We start from the raw sequence: 8455 nt of genomic DNA, 5'->3' as shown, positions 1-8455 counted from the left end.
TGTCTTTTCCCAGGCACATTCTTAGGGAACATGCTGACCAGTATGTTCCCCAACCCAGGACTGAAAAAGCAGGTCCACACCCTGCAGTCAAGGCCCTTAAGCCAGGGGATCAAGTCCTCCTCAAGTCACTTCAACCAAAACATCTCCAACCACGGTGGACTGGCCCCTTCACAGTGATCCTCACCACACCTACCATAGCCAAACTGGTGGGGGACCCCAACTGGCATCATCTTAGCCAGCTAAAAAGGGCTCCATTACAACAGACCCATGACAACTTCTCTTGCACAGTGTTGGGGCCTACTAAGCTTCATTTTTCTGGACATAATTCTCTTTGATGTTTTATTTTAGCAGATCCACTTGTTCACATACTATGGTGCTCTCCCTCTTTGGATGCCATACTGTCATAACTCCTTGTCTGCTAAAGCCTTCTCGAGCACGCATAGACAAGCTTTCCAGGGTAACCTCCAACTCACTCTGCAGCCATACTCCCACCTGCCCACTTCTGGAGGATCCGACCTCTCCCGGCCGAGGGGCCCCCTTACAACGTACCTTGACAACAGGAAGTAGTTTAAGATTCTAATCTACACCCATTATCACCAAAAGGCTGGGATGATAGGTTGGGTACCTCCCCGCAGGGGCGGAACCCTAGGAAAGGAGGAGGAGACTCTGCTGGGCGATATCGAATGTGATATCATGAGGCAGGCGATGTTGCGAGAGAGAGGGACAGCGTTCCTGTGCACACCCCACCCACAAGACATAAACCTTAAAAACAGAGGCATTTTCCTCTTCAGCAGTGGAGGAGCTCGCAGGTCTCCGGGGCGTTCCAGCCCCTATCCCTGAGAGAAGACCACATTAAAATTCTTTTCTCATACCCTGGTCTCTCTTGCCTTTTTACCATTCCAAACTAACATTAACAAATGAGATGCACCCTATCTTTTTCCCAACTCCATTGCTTTGAGATATTTTACAATGTGATAAAGGGGAGAAGATAGAGCCCAGAGACTCCATGAAGAGTATAGGGGGAGCTGAGGGACAGAAACACCAATAGAGTTTGGAGAAAAGAGTAATTGAGAACAGAGGGATGCATGGATAAAGAGCCCCACATATATGTTGAGTCTCCCATGTGAATACTCAGCAAATTACTGACCAGAATATTTGAAAGGATAAGAAGGAAATCTTCTGGTGCCCACAGAAAGATAGGAATAGTGCCAGTTCTCACCAGCCTGGAAAATCTCATGATTTGGCTTCTGACAAAAGTGCAAAAATACTTTAGTGGTGAAAGTAGTTTTTTCAACAAATATGGGAACAATTAGATATCCACATGCAAAAAGAAGGAAAGAAAAAGGAAAGAAAGAAAGAAAGAAAGAAAGAAAGAAAGAAAGAAAGAAAGACAGGAAAAGATCAATTCATACATCAAAACTCTATGAACAAAAGTAACTCAAAATGGATTGCAGAGCTAGGCGTGGTGGCACATGCTTATAATCCCTGCACTTGGGAAGCAGAGGCAGGAGGATCATGCAGGTTCAAAGCCAGCCTCACTGGCTTAAGAGACCCTGTATCCAAATAAAAAATATAAAATAGGTCTGGGAACATAGCCTGGAGGTAAAAGGGTTTCCTGGAGTCCCAGTACCACCAAAAAAAAAAAAAAAAATTGCAGAGCCAGGTGTGATGGCTCAAACCTATAATCCCAATACTTGGGAGATTGAGACAGGAGAATTGCAGAATTGCAGGTTGAGACCAGTCGTCAACATAGCATGACTCTCTGCAACCTAGCAAGACTCAATTTTAAAACAAAAATAAAAAGGACTTTTGGGTACAGCTCAGAGATAGAATGACCATAGATTCAATCCCCAGTAGCACTTGTGGGCCCCCACAAACACTTTTTAGACATATAGAACTAAAACCATAATATTTTTAGAAGAAAACAAATTAGAACATCTTTGTGACCTGAATTTAGGAAAAGATTTCTTAAACATGATACCAAAGATAATCCTTAAAATGGGAAATTGTCAAATTGTACTTTTTAAAATTTAAAATCATGACTCATAAAAATATTAAAAATAAAGATTAGAAGAAAATGTTTAAAAAACATATATCTGATATATGTCTGATCAAAATTTTGGATCCAAAAGAGATAAGGAATTCTCAAACTCCAATAATAATGAAAAAATATCAGATTAAAAATAGGTAAAAATTAGTATAGCTATTTTATGAAGACTATGTACAGATATAAAATAAACACATGAAAAAATGCTCAGACTCATAATTTATTAGGAAAATTTATCTTCAATAAACAATGCACCACTACACACTTACCAGAATGGCTAAATGTTAAGAGTCTAACATTATCAAATATTTGTAAAGATCTGAAGGAACTGGAACTCATATATTGTTAGAGAGACTGTAAAGTGGCCCAAGCACTTTCGGAAAAGATTTTGACAGTTTCTCTTTTTTTGAAGGTGGCAACTGAGGATGAAACCCAGGAGCATTCTACCTCTGAGCTACACCCCTAGCCTATTTTTTATTCCTGCAAAGGGCCTCACTAAGTATCTGAGGCTATCCTTGAATCATGATCCTCCTGTCTCAGCCTCCCAAATGCTGGTAATACAAGTGTGTTCCATCACGCCTGGCTTGACAGTTTCTTAAATTGTTAAACATATGCCTAAAATATGACTCAGTCATTTTACTCTGAGATGTGTAGCCAAGAGAAAGCAGAGAATATTTCCATACCAAGACTTGTAAATAAGCCTTAGGAATACCAAGAATGACCTACTGATGTACGCAACAATGTGGGTAAAAATAAAAAGACATGTGCTGAGCAAAAGCAGCCAAACACTAGAGAGTAGCTTCTGTATGATCCTATTTAATATGCCTCTAGAAAATTAAATTTAATCTATAGTGATTATGGCAGCTCAGTGGTTGCCTCAGGGGGGAAAAGGACGGAGAGCTTAAAAATGGGCATGAGGCCAGGTGCTTTTAATCCCAGTACTTGGGCGCTCAGACAGAAGGATCACAGGTTCAAGGCCAGCCTCAGAAATTTAGCTAGGATCTCAGCAACTTAGCAAGATCCTGTTTCAAAATAAAAATAAAATAAAATAGGGCTGGATGTGTAGTTCAGAGGTAGAATGCCCCTGGGTTCCATCCCCAACACCTATCCCCCACACAACTGGCATGAAGAAACTTTGGGGGCTTTTGATTATATGCACTATTGTGATATAATAACAGTAGCGATATAATCACAATGGTGATGGTTTCATAAGTGTATACATCTGTCAAAACTGATGAAATCATGAGCATCAAGTATACTCATTTTGTATGTCAACATAGCTTTATTAAAAAGTATCCTGAATATAAAATAACCATTACTAGAGATTGGGACAGAAGGTAGGAAGGGTGAATAGAAGGAGGCTGGATTTCAGTTGGGTATGGTGGCACATGCTTACAGGAAGATCAAAGGTTTGTGGTCAACTTCAGCTACTTAGTGAGGCACTCTGAAACTTAGTGAGATCCTAACAAAATCCTGTTTAAAAATAAAGAATTAAAAACAGTAGGACTGGGAATGCAGCTCAGAGGTAGAATGGCCCTGTGTTCAATTCTCAGTACTACACACACAAAAGGAGGCTGGATTTGATAAATGTATATATTAAAATATCACGAAGATGGCAGCAGCCACAGTTGCAATGCCAAGCGCGGCCACTGAAAAGGTCATGCATTCCTTGGAAAAGTCCTGGACACCAGATTTTGGTTTAATATCTGATTGGGACAACTTAAGGAGACATTTCCAGCCATGACTTCCTATCTAGAATACAGGAGAGAGAATGGATAATGGCAGAATTAGAAGCAAGATGACAAGGAGGCTCCCGCCATGCAAGAAAAGTGATTTCTGGAAAAACATAGCAGAAGAGATTAGAGAAAAGACCGCTTCAGCCGTGCATGCTGGGGAACTCTTAACAACATACCTTGTAAGAAAAATGATCTGGGCATCATGACTAGTATTGGGGAGAGGCAGAGATACAATCCAATTCACCTTAAATTTTTTTTTTTTTTTTTTTTGGTGGTACTGGGGTTCCTGGAAGCCCTTCAACCTCTGGGCTACACTCCCAGACCTGTTTTATATTTTTATTTGAAAACAGGGTCTCCTAAGCCAGCGTGGCTGGCTTTGAACCTGCACGATCCTCCTGTCTCTGCCTCCCAAGCATGGGGATTACAAGCATGCGCCACCACACCCGGCTATCTTAAATGTTTAAAGAAATGTCTCCAAAGGTAGACTGCTACTGCTGCACATGCTCAGGAATTCTGGAAAACATGCTGTGTGTGAAAGGTGTTCAGGAGAGAACCAAGATGGCGGTGGTGGCAGCAGCGGTGGTGGTGACCAGTATTTGGAGGGGTAGACAGATCCAGTCCAATCCACCTTGAACTTTTGAGGAAATCTCCCCAAAAGTAGACTGTTCCTGCCACACATGCTCGGGAATTCTGGACAACATGCTAAGTGGTAAAAGAGTTTGGGGTGTATCAGAGGGAGCCCCACATAGCCGGGTTGGGCTGCCATGCTGTGTGTTCTGGGAGACATCAGCCCTCATGGCCACCGCGCTCCTCTGAGCAGCACAGGAGGCCAGGGTGCACGTGGAGCAGCAGAGCCTGCTCTTCAAAGTGAAGCTGTGGACCTCTGCCTTTGGAGGGGAGACAAAATTCATTGCCACTAGGTATTTGGGGTCCCAGTTTTTGCAAAAGACATGTACTGCTTTCTTATATAAAAATAATGGAAAAACACCAGGTGTGGTGGCGCATGCTTGTAATCCTCGCCCTTGGGAGGCAGACAGGAGGATCATGCAGGTTTGAAGCCAGCTTCACTGACTTAAGAGACCCTGTTTCCAAATAAAAATATAAAAAAATAGGTCTCTGGGAGTGTAGCCCGTAGGTAGAAGGGTTTCCAGGAACTTCTCCTGAAAAAAAAAAACAGAAGAAAAAAGGGAACATCTGGAGACGACCTGCTCACAGTTACAGAGACCAGAGCCCGCTGCACAGCAAGGCCAGTGCCCGGGCCTCTGAGGCCAGGGTAGGAGCCTGTTGGGTGTCAAGGCCAGTGCCAGGGCCGGTAAGGCCAGGATCAGAGCCTGCCATGTGGTGAGGCCTGTGCTGGGGCCAGCAAGGCTGGGATAAGAGACTGCCTTAAGGCAAGGCTGGTTCTGGGTCCTCTGAGGCCGGGATCAGTGCCTGCCATGAGGCAAGGCCGGTGCTGGAGCCAGTGAGGCCAGGATCAGAGTCTGCCAGGTGGCCAGGCCTATGCTGGGGCCTTCAAGAGTGGGATCGGAACGTGCAATGCAGCATTAACAGAGAAATATCACAGAAAATAAAAAATCAGATGCTTTCCCTAATATGCAAAAACTAGGAAGAAATGGGTAATAGGAGGAAATCTAGTTGAAAAAAGGTCCCTATGGAGGACCAATTAAGGTGACATATCACAGGGGATGGAATGGAGGAAGATGGAATCTTTTTAAAGCACATGATGTACTGAAACAAATATATCAAATTTAATCACTAAATCAAGCATGGGATCGAGGGAGAAGGAGGGAATGTGATGGGGATTAGAAAAAGGCTAATTGGATGATGTGTGCTTGTATATTCTCACAAGTCTTGTATTCCATTGTGATGCTTGACTACAATGCACCAATAAAAATATATTAAATAAAAAATTCAAAAAAACTGAAAAAAATTACACTGGACCCCATTGATATATACAATTTGTACATTTTTTAAATGGAGATTATTTATTGAGTTTTCTCAGTATATAGAAATAATCACACATCCCTCATTTCCCATCTAACTCCATCGATTTAGTTTTGGTATAATCCAAAGTTTTATGCACAATTGATTATTAAATATTTTACCTGCCATATGACTAATGGGTACAGATGAGAGTGATCAGCATTGTCTGTATTTTAGTTTTAACTATATTAATACCATTTGCTTAGGTTTAATTCATGACATAATTGGTTTGAATTCCCAGTGCCTTACTAACTGACAAGAACTTTTCACAGAAACTTTTTTATTTTTTTATTTACTTATTTTTATAGTATTGAGAGTGGAATCCAGGTTCATTCTACTTCTGAGTTACACTCCTACCCCTATTATTCTTTTATTTTGAAGTATAGTCTAACTAAGTTGTGGAGGGCCTCACTTCATGCTGAGGTTGTCCTCGAACCTGTGATCCTCCTGTCTGTTTCCTGTCTCAGTAGCTAAAGCTGTCCTCAAACCTGCCAATTCTGCCTCAGTCTTCTAAGTACTGGGATTACAAGCATGTACCACCATACCTGGATTCTCACAGAATCTTTGAGCAATATTTTACGAAGTGTCTATGATTGGCACAGTTTCTTCTCTCTTACCAATTTTACAGTACTTCTTATATATCTCACTCATGATAAGAAATTCTTGAGTCTTAAACTGTCTAATAGCCTGATAGGCATTGTTGAGTTAGCTTCTAGCACTTACCTTCAGGCTTACCAGGTTAAATCTGCCTTCCGTCTCACAATCCAGCCTTGAGAGTCAGCAGCATCTTTGTCTTTGTGTTTTCTTGATTAAACACATTCACCAGCCTTTTCAGATTCAAGAGAAGGGGAATTAAGCCAGGTGTGGTGGCACACGCCTATAATTCCAGTACTTGGAAGGCTGAGGCAGTAGGATCACAGAATCAAAACCAGCCTCAGCAAGTACAAAGACTCTCAGCAATCTATGGAGGATTCTGTTTCAAAACAAAAAATAAAAAAGGCTTGGGTATGGCTCAGAGGTAGAATTCACCTGGGTTCAGTCTCAAGGAAAGACAGATACAGAGAGAGAGAGAGAGAGAGAGAGAGAGGAGAGAGAGAGACCTACAAACTGACAGACAGACAGGGAATTATTAGACTCTGGCCCTTAGTAAGGAGGATAACATCTTTCCTGAAGAGGATACAGAACAGAAGATGCGACTAGCCTGGCGTGGTGGTGCACACTTGTAATTTCTGCGCTTGGGAGGCATAGACAGGAGGATTGTGCAGATTCGAAGTCAGCCTCTCTGGATTAAGAGACCCTGTTTCCAAATAAAAAGTACAAAATAGGTCTGGGAACATATCCCAGAGGTAAAAGGGTTTCCAGGAACCCCAGTACGACCAAAAAAAAAAGTGACTATATTTGAAAAATAAAATCTGCCACTTTTGTTTTCATTTTCGTCCTTGAAATGGGTTTCACACATGCTAAGCATATTCTCTATTGCTGAGCTACATCTCCAGTCCTCAGATCTTCTTAATTTGGGGTTGCTTGAATAGAGATATTTGAAGAAGGTTATAATCTATAATCATGTTCTAATCTTTCTTAAATGTCAAAAATTATTTCTTGATGATTTCCTAAAAAATACTTGTGTGAAAGTAGATGAATAGAGATCAATAAAGTCATACTGTCGTGAACATACTAGATAATTTAAGAGGTGTCTCCAGTTCTGATAGTGTTCCAGCCCTACTCCTCTATAGGCCAAGTCCCCACTTGCCTATTTGGACTTAAGTTTACTTTTTATCTTGTTCCTACTTGAACTGAGTCTTCTACATCCTGACCTTAATTATGCTACTATTTCTCCTTCAGCAACCATTTGAACAATTGAGTAGTCTTACTGCCTGGTAGACAGTCGTTTATAGGGCTTGATTATATTTCTTCTATTTTGGTTTAAGATAATTTCACCTGGACAGAGCTGGACAAATCAAATGCTGAGCTTGCTCTTCAGAGTGATCTGCTAGGGACTTGCAACAATGATTCAGCAAGCTGGGCAGTCAGATGTGCTGTCTCCTCCACTGCCCAGGCATCTCATATGTTCCCATCAAGGATAGCTATACTATGCTCCCAGGATATCTTCCTCTTCATCTTTAAAAGGACATTTGTTTAATAGGATAGGACTATAAATAATGATCTCTGACTGATCTACTGGGAAAGAAAGTAAGAACCCATTACTTAGGGCAGAAGAAAGTTTTCTCTTATTTTTTTGAGATGAAGACTCCCATCTCCCTATGTTGTACAGAACTCCTTAGCTCAAGTGATCTTCTTGCCATTTAGGGTTTGGTTTTAGAATGTACCCCCAAAGCTAATGTGTTCAAAGGATGATCCCCAATACCAGTAGGTCCAGAAGTACAGCGTGGCTGGAGGAGATGAGTCACTGAGGACATGGTCTTGAAGACTATGTTTTCCTCTCTCTCTTCTCTCTCTTCTCTTCTCTTCTCTTCTCTTCTCTTCTCTTCTCTTCTCTTCTCTTCTCTTCTCTTCTCTTCTCTTCTCTTCTCTCTCTCTCTCTCTCTCTCTCTCTCTCTCTCTCTCTCTCTCTCTCTCTCTTTCTCTCTCTTTCTCCTGGCTACCAGGATCCTGCTTTCCTCTGCCACACCCTGCTGCCATATGTTTGCTCTGGAGCCAGCTGATCAGGGTCTGAGCCTCTGGAATCATG

The sequence above is a fragment of the Muscardinus avellanarius genome (assembly GCF_963383645.1).
Source record: "Muscardinus avellanarius genome assembly, chromosome: 9".
NCBI classification, from domain to species: Eukaryota; Metazoa; Chordata; class Mammalia; order Rodentia; family Gliridae; genus Muscardinus; species Muscardinus avellanarius.
Note: the sequence above shows the minus strand (reverse complement) of the source record.